The 15,818-nt window shown below is 43.0% G+C and overlaps 1 protein-coding gene across 1 annotated transcript in view; it reads left to right on the top strand.

Annotated features, from left to right (window-relative positions):
• Window positions 1-7,660: 7,660 nt before the first annotated feature.
• LOC306922277 (zinc finger protein GLIS2-like) overlaps window positions 7,661-15,818 on the top strand; it is a 41,618-nt gene continuing 33,460 nt past the window's right edge. The window contains exon 1 of the mRNA XM_079499741.1: window positions 7,661-7,788. The gene's annotated coding sequence lies outside the window, so the exon portion shown is untranslated. The remainder of the gene's footprint in view (window positions 7,789-15,818) is intronic.

The raw sequence follows: 15,818 nt of genomic DNA on the forward strand, positions 1-15,818 counted from the left end.
ATTAGCTTTATTGGCATGAGAAAACATACTTTTACATTGCCAAAGCAAGTGTCAAAATAATACATTTTTAATATAATAAATACATACAAAAAAAATTACTTTTCTAATAGAGTGCCTTGGTCTCATTCTTTCTTGCAGTAAATGGTTAATTATTGGTGACTGTTGGTTAGTAAGCGACCATTGTATTTGTTTCCTTTCTCTGTCTACACACATGCACGCACGCTCCACCACACACACACACAGGAAACAACTGCACTAAGTGGAAGTGATTATTATTGTTGGTGCCTGGCTAAGGTCCATATAACTATGCTAAGGTCCTGCAAGTAGTAGTAGAAGAAGTACTGACATTTTACTTGCTAAAAGTAATTTCAGTATTCTATAATGTAGAAATAAAGTAAATGTCTAGTATTCCAAATACTGTAAAAGTAACATCGCGTTGCCAGGCTTTCCACTGTAAAAGTATAAAAGTATTGGCATCAAAATATACTTTAAGTAGCTACAGTAGGTACCAAAAGTAAAAGTAGCGTACTCATTATGCAGTGCAAATGTATAAAATGTATACAAATTGTTTTGAAATAGCAGATCTACAAGCTTGAGCTTGTTACTTTCCACCACTGCATGCAGTCTGCATGTAGGCTTTAATATTATTACGGGTGTAATAATAAGAATAGCCTATATATAGGCATATTTGTCAGCCTATAGCATTATACAGAGTTGCAAAGTACTTTAAATAAACAATGAAATAAAAGTTCAAATGAACAGTAGAAACAAAGAACACACAAAATGCTATAAAACAGTAAGAAAGTGATACAAATTGTCATTGATACATGCAGCTGATTCCAGAGCCTGGAATCACCTGCTGTTGTTTTGCATGTTTGTCTTACTGCTTGTGTAATATGCTACTTTTGTTTTGTTTTTTGTATATATTGAACAATGCTGTTGTCTGCTATAGTATACCATAATACCTGCATTATGCTTGTGTACTAAACTGCATGTCATTCACGGTATGTAATACTTCTTTGATCGTATTTTAAGTAGTGTGTGTGTTGAATGTGTGGTGCTTGCTTTTAACATTTCAACTTTCTTTGTTTTTCACCTTCCCTCAAGAGACTTCTGTCAGGCCACCATTGTAAGTAAGAATTTGTTCTTAATGTCTTGCTTGGATAAAGGTTAAATAATAACAATACCGCACTGCAAAGAGTCAATGCTGAATGAAAAATAATGATGGATCAGAAGATTCAGAAATGCAAAAAGAAAAAAAGAACACTCACCTTTTACTTTCTCTAATAACAACCTAATGTTGTCCTTTAAACTGACAGCACAATGTCTGTGTATAACAAGTTCATTCTGCATCATCATGTCTTGAACTCACCACTTTTAGACCCAATGGCATGTCGTGATCATGTTGAGCTAATCAGAGAAATAGGGATGGTGCGGCTTCAGGGTTGCGCTAAGCTGGACTATATTTAGTATTTTACAGCTACTAGAAGGTGATAAAAACTTTTAGCTAAATTAACCGGACCAATTCTGACCACCTCAAAGCATCTGGACATTTCAGGGGCCTAAGTTGCAAAGTGGTAGCATGTATTATTGATTTATTATGAATTTTCAAATGTTAAAAATAAAGATCGCTGTAGCACCACCAACTGGGCTGGCCAGTTGAGGAATGCTGGTATATGACTGGACCTACTCCTCTGTATGTTTGATGTTTTATTGTCATGCACGGGAAGGCATAGTTCCTTGTGGGAAGAAAACAATATGTTAAATATATTTGAAATCAAATGCTTATAATTCTCACAGCGTGATGGCTTCTGTAAGCATAAGTATGTCTATTCTGCATCAGCCAGAACTCATCAGACAACCATAATCTTGATAAGTGAGAACCCAGAGATGGCTTCACACAATGACTTGGGCAATCACCAGGGTTGTAAACTCACATTTCAAACTAATGTCAAAAATAAATTCTGTCATCAAGATAAAATCCTGGGAATTTGTGTACTTCATCTATAGACAACAGGTGACAACACGGGATGTCTTATTTGTGTTATTTAATAAAGATTGATTTTCTACAAAATTTGGGATCCCTATTTAGATCATATTGGACATTGTACTGTGGCATTGTCTGCCACAGTACTTGGAAGTTTTCTGTGCCAAGTTGCCAACCTTAGATTTCTTATATGCCAGCATTCTTCCCTAGTGGGTGCTCTGCTTTTGGGTGGGGGCTTGTTCGCCCTTTGGGTATGGGGGGGCGGTCGCCTGGGCAGGGGTCCCGATGTGTTGCGTTGGGGCCGCTTCTTGGGGCGGTGGCCCTGCCGCCTGGAGGGGGGGCGGTTGCCGCCTCGAAGTTGAGTATGCATGGGTCTACTCTCACTGTAATGATTTGGTGCCTATGATGTCTGTCTTTTTAATATATATACAGTATGTATGCATTTCCTGAATGGGAGTCTATCAATAGCCACTTATTGCCATTATGGTCCATTGTTCTTGCCATGTCTTTGTATATTCCTTTATCTTTTTATTTACAATAGTGTTGTGCCTGAGCTGTTTTTCTTTCTTTTCTTTTCTTTTCTTGTTTGTTATTGTGTTCTTGTTGTGTACTGTAATGTCTGTATTAAAACCAATCAATATACTTTATTAAAAAAAATAATAATAATAATTGCTTAAGAAGACAAAAGCATTAACAGTAACTTACTGTACATGAAATCATAATACAGTACATCTACTAGTTACTGTTCAGTGCATGGATTTAGTGAGAAGAAATATAACCAAGCAAATGGAAGTGTTGTTAAATCTTTTGCAGGGTTTTAAAAGACGTAGCACACTGAAAGAGAGAGGCTTTAGTAGGCACATTTGATATAACCTTGAACTTAAACTCACAGTCACAACCTTAGACACCAAGGAGAACACATGAACTTACCAAGTGAGAAATTGGTGTCTGTAGCGAGTTTGGTGTCAATAAAATACAAAATCAAATCGTGAGGTTGTCTATACCAGTGCCTCTGGGCTGGCCCATAAATAGTTCTGATCAGTAGAAGGGGCAGTGCTTTGTAAGTAAGTAGTCAAATCTTTAATATATTAACAGTGAATGGAGGCTAAAATTGGGACGTTGGTCTGTATGTTCTGTCCTCTGACCACTAGATGGCAGAGAACGCATATCTATTCTACAGCATGCATGGCTCAATGGAGTTCTCAATATCCTCCCATGATGCCAGTTGCTCCTAATGGAGGACTGCATGCAGTTCTTTTAATTGTCTCCATCAGGCCGAAGGCATGGGGAGAGAGTATGTTTGTCTCCACCAGGCCGAAGGCATTGGGGAGAGAGTATGTTTTGCACTCCGTCCGTGTGTGTGTCTGTCCTTCCGTCCGTCCGTTACCAGCTAATCTCCGGCACCGTTAACCCAGTCAATGCCAAACTTTGGACGCACACTCCCTGGATGCCAACGATGAACCTCTGCCCCAAATTTTCCAGAACGGCCACCAGGAGGCCGACTTTTGAAAAAGTCACGCAATTCGTTACACACTATCTCTATAGTCATGTGTTCAAGCCGGATGTATCCGATATTTCATATTCCATCCTAATTGGCTAACATTGGCTTTCAAAGTTGGCAGGATTGGCAAAACAAAAAACCTCAAATCATGAACGCAGCGTGGAATTTACGTGAAATCTTTCACAGACTTTCCTAATAGGCTGAGGAATACATCCCACTCTTTTCACATTGGCCTGTTATAGCGCCACCAACAGGTGGATTTTTGCAAAACACATTTTGGAACAAAATGCCTCAAATCATGAACGCAGCGTGCAATTTATGTGAAATCTTTCACAGACTTTCCTACTAGGCTGAGGAATATATCCCACCCTTTTCACATTGGCCTGTTATAGCGCCACCAACAGGTGGATTTTTGCAAAACACATTTTGGAACAAAATGCCTCAAATCATCCAATTGCCATCCAAGGGGTAAGAAGAAATTGGCCTATTATAGCACCACCAGGAGGCCACAACCTGAGCTGCCCTGATGGAGACCTGTGCCGAGGGGCACTTTTTCTAGTTTATTACAGAGTTTTTTCATGAATCTGTCATTGTCTCCACAAGGCCGAAGGCATGGGGACTCTGGGGAGAGTATGTTTTGCACCCCGTCCGTCCGTGTGTGTCCGTCTGTGGACAGCTAATCTCTGGCACCATTGGCTTGGTCGCAGCCAAACTCTGCAAACACATTCACTGGATGCCACACAGCTGAACATGGGCCTGGTATAGTGCCACCAGGAGGCAGATTTGTGCAAAACACTGTATTCAAATGTCCTTTTATTGTGTAATTTCTTTGTGTGCACAGTACTGTGTGCACTGTTTTAATGCTCTGTGTCTTAATGTTTTGTGTAAAGCACTTGGAATTGACATCTTGTTGAAATGTACTATACAAATAAACTTACCCTATTCTCTCTGTAGTATATTGGTGTCTATGGCCTCAGGGGTTGTGGGGATGACTCTGTCCCCTTAATTTCCAGCAGGCAGCAGAATTGTCGGCCTGCAGTGTTGTGTTGCCATACTTGCCAGTGTTGTGTTGCCTGCAGTGTTGTGTTCTTCCACACGCTGGCAGTGATGACACTCAACCTCTTCTCAGGGTTGTTGAGACAGGACATCAGTGTTACCATGGAGACGACCCACCAGTCTCGCCACTCAAAGCCCCCTCAAAGTCTGTTGCATGGGTGAGGAGGTCGTTGAGGTATAGACCACACATCAGTTCTTGGGTATGTTGGCCAGGACCCTCTTCTGGTTGGACTGGCATCACGGTATCCTTATCAGCTGGCTAGGGTGATGTAGCAGTGCGTTCTCTGGCTGCTGCCGTGGATGTAAGCACAAACCCGAAACTGCATGCTGGCATGGTTAGCTCTCCTCCCTCACCAACGCAGAAGGGCTATGCATAAGCCCTGATAGAGGCAGGCCCTGAGTACACAGATGTGATCACAATGGCTCCTCAGGAACTAATAATAATAATAATAATATGTATTTGTATAGCACCTTTCATGACATGAAATGCAGCTCAAAGTGCTTTATAGAGCAATGGAGAAAAAAAGAAAAGAAAAGCAATAAGGCATAAAACATTAAAATAATAGCAGTAATGCAATACAGTGAGGACATGAATAACAAGGAATTTAAAAGATCAACTAAAAGCAAGAGTGTAGAAGTAGGTCTTGAACTGAGTAGATCCAACAAAAAAAGGTTTTTTTGTATGGATAGTTTTATCATAATTTTGAAGAGCCTACTCAGGGACTACAGATGGAAATTAGCTTATGGCTAACTCTGGCCCACTTTCACTGGATGTGAAAACTGACATGTTGATTAATGAGCATTGTCCCTGTCAAATACAAAAAAATAAAAAATAAAAGAAATGATGCACACATTTTTATGCCAGCCAGCCACAACTTGTGGTGCAGAATCTTCCAGCTATCCAGAGATCCCTTTCCTCTCATCAGGGCATGCTCCCTGCCCGGTCATAGATTGAATCTGTTTCAATGTCGGTGGACAAAACTGGAACTCCGGAGAGTTGTGGGTGTCAGCCAGGGTCTGGGGTTGGACCACTAAGAGAAACTCCTGTGTCAATGAGGTCGCATGGCACTGGATGCTGTTCAGGTCACAGTTTAACCGCTTGAGCCTGTAGCTTCCCTATTCTGGGGGGAACATTCGCCCCAAAAGGCAGATCTACAAGCTTGTGATGCATTGCAAGCTTGTAGATCGGCTATTTTTGAGGGGCGCTAGCCCCTCCTATATTCAGCTACTACTAGTGTAGATTTTCGTCTTACACAAACATTAAATTCCCGTTCACAATGAATGGAGAATTGTGGAGAATATGTGGACGAGCAAATCGGCTATTTTTGGCCAATACAACTATTAAATTCCCATTGACAATGAATGGAGAATTTACGTAATTTGTCTGAGCAAATCGACATGTTACGTCATGATTGATGTACGATGATAAGAGCGCCCCTCACTTCACACGGGTGTGATTTTTGTTAAAGTGATTTAGTGTAGTCTAGGGGATAAAAAGAGCAGACCAATTGGGGGGCTCTGTTCAGCAAGTTTAGGGGTTTAAGTATAGTCCTTTAGCTTGGTCAATCGAACCGAGCATGTGCTCAATGGGAGGCGATGATGCCCTTCTGTAGTTTCCGATGGCTGGGGGACAAGAGGTGCCGCGGGGTTGGGCAGTGATGCGCCATATAGCCTGGCTCTCTGCATCGGTAACAGCCAGACATCTTCATTGCTCTCTTTTGTGACTGATAGGGGGTGACTAGAGATGCCTGCTGCAGCTGTCTCATCGCATCATAGACCACCCACTCAGCTTTTACTCGGGCATGGGTATTCGGGGTCCAGCTGGTGGCATGTACAATTATTTTTGCCTGTTTATATGTGCTGTACAGGTGCATGTGCTCCTGAGTCCTGGAGATGGTCGGGGCATAATGCCCAAATAAGAGGCTGCATGCAGAACAAATTCTTCTTGGGCTTTAATGAGGAACAACCATGCTGGGTCAGGAGACGCAAATGAGCAGCATAGGTGGTTCCCAAGCCTCCTCAACTGCCTACAACTTCACAAAGAACATTACTGTACATATCTCACAGTTATAGTATTTCTCATTTTGTATTACTGTTTAAATTGTTTATATTCTGTAATTTGTCAACCAAGTCAAATGTGTGTGTTGGAATGTCCTTGGTCAATAAAACAATTCTGAATTTGATTGTATGCTTACATTTGATTGTAGCCTACACATTATACACCATACACTGAATGTACCCATTCTACATACTGTGAAATAAAAAATTCAATCAATCAATTCAGCACTCTGACATGAAAACTATTAAAGGCTTCTCAACCCAATTGTCCACTAAAAGCACCACTGTTGTGCTATTATATTGGAAACATTTACTGCATGCATAAACTGAATAATAAAGGGCCTTTGATGGACATTAAGTTGGCAGGCTGAGAGAGGGGAGCTGGGGAGTGGGTGGACTGACTGGCACCCTGCCTGACAGCCATGGTAAATTGGTGTTGTTGTCCATATGACACGTCGTCCATGTGTGTCAGTGTGGTGCTGCTGTGAATGATGCAACAACCTGTTGAGATCTAAAAATGTTTATTATTGTACTTTAGTACACACACAGGGAGAGAGCGAGCACAATCCCTTCATGAGAGTCAACAGCTGGAAGTTAAGAGGAGGTGCATCTGTATGCTGGCATCTCTCTAGCTCTCTCTTTCTCTCTCTCCCCCCCCCCCCCCCCCCCCCTCTCTCCATACAGACTGGCCGCCCACTGAAGACCCAGTTGACTAGCGTCGCAACTGGGCGATGCACCTCCAAGCATATCTCTCTTTTTTACTAGGAATTTGAAATATGCTACAGCATTTTAACTGATCTTTTTCCAACATTTTTTTCCTATCAGTCTTGTCACAACAAGTTTACTTAGCCCATCGTTAATGTACTAGACGACGTTTTCGGTTTCATATGTCACTGAAAACTGACGATATTCGCAAAAGGCACTACAGTTCGTAGAAACAGTAAACATACCGGTAAAACGTTTCTTTGCGGCGTGGATTGGATCAAAACAAACAAACCAAAAAAAAATCGCCGTATATTTTATCAGCCGATTTCAAAGGACAACTATCTGCGATGGTTCCGGGAGAAGACACGTACAAACTCGCTTGAATAGCAAATCTGTGCCAGGCGTATGTGAGAAGTGACGGTTGTGGAGAGGACGCGACTATCCCCAAAACTGCTTGAGTGGAGACTGTCTATTACACAAGGTAAACATATAGCCCCGTTGATCTGGTTTGTCTGTAGGCTAAACGCAAATTTGCATTAAACCGGGGCGTTTTTGTTTATCTGTCTGTCTGTCTGTCTGTCTGTCTGTCTGTCTGTCTGTCTTGTCTTGTCTGTCTGTCTGTCTGTCTTGTTATGCAGCATAGAGCTAGAGCAGCACAACTGTCATTAAGGCAGGCATAGACATGCGTGTTGATACAACACGTAGTAGGCCTACGCATAAAGGCTTATATATGCATGACGTCCTATACTGAGTTGTGTGACCATGTGTTTGTGTTTGTGTGTGCAATCTGTGCATACATGTGTCTGTGTGCAGGTTGTCTATGCATACATTATAATCATATCCTCTCATGGAGGATAATATAGGCCTATACCTAATGAATAACAATGTCCACACATACCATCAATAACTAAGGCTTAGTTACAGATTTTCCTATGAAAGTTTGTGCGAACATGTACATTTGGGTGAAATTATTGATCAGGTGTCCGTGTGTGTGACAGTTGTAATTTAGGGGTGACTGCCAGGTGACAATTAATGGCTCCAGAAACTGTCATGGTTTGATCAGTGACAATAATTGTTTCTGTCTGTCTGTGTGAGTGTGGCTGACATACATTCCAAGAGCATCACAGTATAGGCTAGTCTCTGACTCAGAAAGCACGTTATGGATTAGGTGCAGGTGAGGTGAGTCTACTCTAGGCTATTTGAGTCTCACGCATCAAAGCACACGCACACACGCACGCACGCACGCACGCACGCACGCACGCACGCACGCACGCACGCACACACACACACACACACACACACACACACACACACACACACACACACACACACACACACACACACACACACACACACACACACACACACACACACACACACACACACACACACACACACACACACACACACACACACACACACACACACACACACACACACACACACACACACACACACGCACTCAATCCATTCCTGCCCCTCCCTCATGGATAATAACCTAATGATTTATGCTCTGTCATAGGACAGTGTTGCGCACCTGAACTAGCAAATCTATAAACTCATGACCCGCAACACTGTTTTACGACAAAGTATAAATCAGACTAAAGGCTCCCCAAACACTTTCTCTGCAGTCACTGAACAACCTTGAATCTTGAATCTTGGTGATTTCCCTGCTTTCATTTGAACAAAATAGGCTTTACTCCAGATTTGTTGTCTTCCAGTATAGGCTACAGCAAGTTTCCTGAGTCTAAAAGGCCAAATTAAACCACAAAAGCACAGATCTATATCTGAAAACAAGACAATTCTAAAGCAGTGGTTCCTGAGGTTCCAACCTGTACAGGTAGCCATGTAAGTCTGAGGGTGTACAGTACAAATGAAACCAAATGGACCCTTACAGGCCTTTAACTCTGACCGTTAATTTGTACACTCTCAGAGTCACGGGGGTCCTTTAAAAAAAAGTAATTGGAACCACTGTTAGAAAGGGACTGAAAAGTTCGTTTTTTTAATGGATGCAAGTTCTTTTCTCTGGGATTCCACAGCTGTGATGTCGTTGCTGTCGGGTGGAAACCAAAACCTACTTAATTCAAATTCAAAAGTAACAAAAATCTCAAAAAGCTCAAAACGTTTCAATATGCCGCCTTTTGAGCTTATAGATCGGCCTATTTTGCTAAAAGTTTTGTGTGACACTGTCGTATGACAAAGTAGGGCGCTGATTTATGGAAAAAAAAGAAAACGAAAAAGTTAAAATATGGAGATAAGAGGTTTCTGCCCGACAGCTTTGATATGCAGGTTGCAGTGCTGTTGCATCAGGCCGTTTCCTGAAGGTGGACAAACTCACACACTCACTCACTCACGGATGGACTCTTGAAGGGGTTTTCAGAGCCAAGCTCACTTTTCCTGTGTTGTTGTTGGGGTGTGTCGGCCCGTTACAGTCATATGTACCCCCCCCCCCCCCCCCTCTGTTCTCAAATCCACCCACACACTGTCTGTTCCGAAGGGAGGGACAGGGTGGGAGGCCTGCTGTGTGTGTGTGTGTGTGTGTGTGTGTGTGTGTGTGTGTGTGTGTGTGTGTGTGTGTGTGTGTGTGTGTGTGTGTGTGTGTGTGTGTGTGTGTGTGTGTGTGTGTGTGTGTTTAAAAGCATGGTGTTTTTTTGCATCGCCCTCCCCACAATGAAAAAGAAAGAGAATAAATATGATATAAATATAACAATACAAACTGACTGAAGCAAGCTATAGCAGATCAGCACACAGGTGTTCTGTGTGCTTACTAAAGAGCTGGAGAGATTGAGAGACCCCTGTTACTGAACAAACACTTCAAAGTAGTGATAACTATCAGAATATAGACTAGATTAGACTATACTACTATAGACTTTAACATGATTCTGCTGATGGTTTTCACCCACAATGCAATGCAAAGCACATAACCCTCAGTGGGTGCATGTAAAAATCCCAGGTAAGGAACAGTCCGAACGGTTCGACAGGTCGGACTAATGGGAGGTCAGACTAATGGGAGGTCGGACTAGCGGGCAGTCCCCGATAAGGAAGGCTGTGCAAATAGCCGAAAATATATCAAAACCGATATTTAGTACCAATAACCAACTTAATCCTTCTTATGTAGGTTAATCGATTAATCGAAAGGCAGGTCCCTCCCCTTATATACCAACAAATTTATATTTTTTCCGACTAAATATACTGCGTTGCATAATGATAGCATACAAGAATTGTGTGCTATCACAATTTATTATTTAATAATATGCAGTCTGAACAACCTTGCATCTTGAATCTTGGTGATTTCCCTGTTTTCATTTGAACAAAATAGGGTTTACTGAGATTTTTTTGTCTTCCAGTATAGGCTACAGCAAGTTTCCTGAGTCTAAAAAGCCAAATTGAATCACAAAAGCACAGATCTATATCGGTTAACCAACTTAATCCTTCTTATGTAGGTTGATCATTAATCAAAAGGCAGGTCCCTCCCCTTATATACCAACAAATTGACACAAATATATATTTTTTCGACTAAATATACTGCGTTGCATAATGATAGCATACAAAAATTGTGTGCTATCACAATTTCTTATTTAATAATGCATTAATCGCAATCTAGGCAAACGTTTGAAATAAGCCTGATATTGATTTAAAGTCATATTGCCCCGGGCCGTATATATACTCCCCGGGTGCAGCAAGGCCTTAAAACTCCCACTGAAGGCCCTTGTGTGGCTGCAAGGGGTATAAGCTCTGTTGTCTCACTACTTTCTCTGGTGTTTGTACATGAGAGTTCAGTGGGTTCAGCCCAGCCGTAAAAAAAACCCACCACTCCCCATGTCTCCCCTGCAGCAGAGAGGCAAGAGTAACGGGCCCCCATACGCGAGGAGGGTGGGGCTGCGATTGGAGGGAAGGAGAAGGCCTTATACTTTGGCTTCTCCTCTCCTCTCCTCTCCTCTCCTCTCCTCTCCTCTCCTCTCCTCTCCTCTCCTCTCCCCGGCTGGGTCTGGCTGGCTGGCTGTGGTGTCGTGCTTGGGCCCAGCCCTGGACCAGGCATTCATTTTTCTCTTCTTAGACTCCAACCGCTAACTAACCACCGGCTCCCTGGTCCTCCCCCCCTCTCCCATCCTAGGAATTTCTCATTCACGTCCTCCTCCTCCTCCCGCACCCCCTCTCCCCATCTCTGTCTTCTTTGCTGTTTTACATACACGCTGAAAGAACAAAACAACTGCAGCCACATATTATTTTGCCTGCAAACATTTCCAAACGCACGTACACTAGACAGGGAGGCATGCACGCACAGCCTTGCGCACACAGAAACATATACCTGGTTGCCAGCGCAGGATTATCTCGCATGCACATTCAACAACAATGAACAGACACGCACACACGCGCACAAGCCCGTACTCAGATAGGCCTCGTGTCAGGCACATAAAATCCTCTTCAGTGTTAATTTACAGGTCCACTGTCCTCAGAGTTCAATGAACATTGAATGAATTTTAGTGTGAGCATGTGGCAGCTACCTGTGGGAGCACGCACACACACACACACACACACACACACACACACACACACACACACACACACACACACACACACACACACACACACACACACACACACACACACACACACACACACACACACACACACACACACACACACACACACACACACACACACACACACACACACACACACACACACACACACACACACACAAACGTTCCCTTCTTCCTTCTTCTCTTTTCCATTATCCTCCCGAGAGCCATGCACCCGTGTGTTCATTTCCAAAACAAACACAGACAGAATTCCGCGGACCTTACCACGAACCGCCCCCACCCCGACCACCACCTCTTCTTCTCGCTCTCTCTTCCTCCCTAATGTTAAAGTGGGGTCCGGGGACCCCCAGGGGTCCTTGCGTTGGTTCCAGGGAGTCCCCAGGCCAATTAGTTAACGCATAGCGCAAGATCAGTTTAACCACTTTAACCCAATTTAATACTTCTTCGTCATTTCAAAAATAGCCGATCTACAAGCTCACGATGCGAACAAAAATGAGAAAAAAATAGTAGATCTGCTTTTTGAACCTTTTTTAATCTTGGGAAGATGTTAATTTATAAAGCTTTTAACACAATCGTCTCTTCTGGGGATCCATGTCACAACACTTTTAAGATGGGGCGGGTCCACGTCCAAATAATGTACATTTTCGTGGGTCCTTTTTAGGCCCCCCTCTAAAACAAGATGCTGCATCTCAAGGGGTTATTCCTAATAACATAATTTCAATGTATAAAATGTTTGAGAACCACTGGCTTAATCTATTCTACAAAAGCAGCAGATCTACAAGCTCACAAAGCTTTGCACTGAATCGCGATGCCACACATCGACACGCAACATTGCCGTGCGATGAATTATAAACCATACTCTCCTCTTAACGTCTTGAATTATAAACCAGGGTTAACGCTCCCATACTCTCCTCTTAACGTCTTGCTCCCTCTCACCTCGGGGGTCTTGCTGTATCGGAAGACGGGGCATTTTTCTAGGGGCCGCGAGAACCTCAAACAAAATACTGACCTCCTTGGAAAAAAAAAAAAAGTCAAGAGAGGGAGTGGAAAAGAAAAAAGAAGGCATAAAGGGAGAAAAACAGGATATGAGAGGAAGAAAAAAATTATGTCTCGGGGAAAAGGAGGGAAATACGAGTGCAAAGAAGAAGGAGTCGGTCGTCAGGAGCAGGGTGTAGGCTTTTAGAAATGGACCGCGTCCACCTCGCTCCCTCCCCAGGCCCGGCTCAGCGGAACAAAGGACAGACTGTCAGCTCTTGCCTCCTTTTTCATCATCATCCGCAGTCCCTGTTCTCATTGCTCTCCTCATTTCATCTCTGACGTTGGCCTGTTGCATGGTGGTGAAACTCCCTGCAAAGTTTTCCACTGTTCCCAACTTACTTACCATTCCCGACTCTACCACCCCTCCCGTCTGTCTGTCTGTCTGTCTGTCTGTCTGTCTGTCTGTCTGTCTGTTCTTCTCTTATCTTGTATTCTTTCGCTTTGCTAAGTGGTGGGGAAAACCTTACACTTTTTAAACCCATTTAGGTATACAGGCTACGGCTACGGCTACATGCTGTCACGCACAGAATTCCGAAGTTGAGGGTGAAAATGTTGCATAAGTTAAAGCACCACATTCTGCAAATAGCTGGGAATGATCACTTAGCACTTACTTTAAAGTAAGAGTTAAAAGAATCTGAAGGAAGTGTTGCAATGTTTGTTCACCTGCGCTGTGATTTCCCCCCGGGGCAGAAATGCCTCCAAGTTACCATTTAGGTCATGCAATAGTGAAACCCTCCACTCAAACCCATTTGGTGTTTTATTAAATTGTTTCATGCAGGGTGGCAGCTCACGGCGAAGCAAGAATCTGAAGTGTTGTTGATTTAACTCTGAGAGTAATGGGGTTGCATTTTTATGCTCTGGGTTTAGCTGGGTACTGCCTGTGGCATACAGTAGTTGTGCTGCCAGTCTCTGTTAATATCTGTCCCAAAGTTATTGTTTTACTGTCTGTTGCGTGCCTGTCTCCTCCTCCTTATCCAAGTATTCAGTTGGAGCTGCGATTTATTCAACCTCTCTCTCTCTCTCTGTCTCTCCTCCTTCTCCCTCCATTTCTTTGCCTATCGTTGGTGTCGGGTGGAAACCTTGTATGTCCAAACGTTTCGTTTTTATTATTATAAAAAAAACAACGATTAAAAGAAGTGACAATAGTCGATCTACAGGCTCACAACGCCCAGCATCACGAGGCATTGTCTGCGTGAGCTCACTACCTTTGTGCGACACTCATTGTATGATGAAGTATATGGCATTCATTTATGAAAAAACACGAAAAGTTAAAATATAGAGATAAGAGGTTTTCTGCCCGACAGCAACGCTAAGCTATGCAGGGAGACTGAAAGTACTGCATACAGTACAGCTGGGACTGGTTATTATTTACTGGCTTGGCTCACGTGGGCCACACATGCACACGTACGTACGTACGTACATACACACAAGTATATGTGCACTTATGCAGACACACACAGACACGCACGCACGCACGCACGCACGCACGCACACGTAAGTACTATTTTGCAGTGGAAACAAATTGGGTGAATCTACTCTGCACATAGGAATGTGAGGCGCATATGTTTGTGTGTTTGAGGTCTGGATGACAGAGCACAAGAATGAGAGAGAGACAGACAGAAAGAAAGGGAGAACGAGAGAGAGAATTCTGGGATGCAGACTGCTGTGGGTCTGGCTCTGTCTAGGGAAATGAATTCCTGACAATGAGGGTTCAAAGCTCTCTCTCTCTCTCTCTCTCCCTCCTGACGCTTTCCTATGCTCAGATTTTATAACGAGAGAGGCGTCCTCCTTTCCTCCCCTTTTGTTTTTATCTTGTATTTACTATCATTCTCTCAACGCCCCCCCCCCCCCCCCCCCCCCCCCACCACTCTGTTACCTGCTTGACCCCATCGTACGACAAAGTATAAGACAGAGCTTAAGTGTTTAAAACAATCTCAGATTTCTCGGTATCCCTGGTGGTACCTCTCATCTGATATCTTTGTTTTTCTCCAACTTTCTCTCTCTCTCCCCGTGTGCATAGAGGGAGGCGGTTGGATGAAAGCAGCAGGGTGGGGTTTGGAGACTGACAGAGTGAAGACAGGAGAGAGGGATGTAGGGAGTGAAAGGTGGAAGTAGAGCAGCAGAGGAGTGGAGTAGTATTTGTGTTGACTTTGTCTGCTTGCCAAGCGGTGGTGGGGTTTGGGGGTGGTGGTGGCGCTCGGCGGACGGGGGGCATGAGAGAAAGGCCGGTGTCGGTGGAGTGGAGCTATCAAGAGATGGGAGGCCATGCATGAGGTCCGAGAGGAGGACAAAGAGAGAACGAGAATGAAAAGAGGATGGGGAGTGGTGGACAAAGTACTCAAACGTTATCAATAGTGCAAAGCAGAAATTACAAGTAACAAGTAAAAGCCTAGTAATCAAAATGTACTTGAGTACAAAAGTATTGTCATCAAAATATGCTTTACCAAGTACCAAAAGTAAAAGTACTTGATGATGAGATGTCAGAATGTCCCTTTTCACAAGTTATCATGTCTAAAATGTATAAAAAAGGTTTTGAAAATAGCAGATCTACAAGCTCACAACGTGTCGCATAGCCAAAGTTTAAATAGGGCTGAAGTTGTAAATGTATGTTTTTTAATAATAATCAAAATCTCCAAAGTAACTAACTAGTAACTAAAGTTTTCAAATAATTGCCTCTGAGATGTAGTGGAGTAGAAGTATTGTATTGACATTTTGAAATTTTGTATTGACATTATTCAATAGATGCTTATTCAATAGTGCTTGCAAAACAGATACGCATGTAGCATTCTTTCACACTGCTAGTCTCCCACAGGCACCAGTTGCTGTGGCTACTTAAATATTTTGCCTCCTTCCTTTATCTTTTATCATTATGGCTATGGATTAGTCCCAGAAATGGTTTGTAAAGTATTCTTATAAACCCAAGAACTCA

This window comes from Electrona antarctica (genome assembly GCF_951216825.1).
Source record: "Electrona antarctica genome assembly, chromosome: 4".
Lineage (NCBI taxonomy): Eukaryota > Metazoa > Chordata > Actinopteri > Myctophiformes > Myctophidae > Electrona > Electrona antarctica.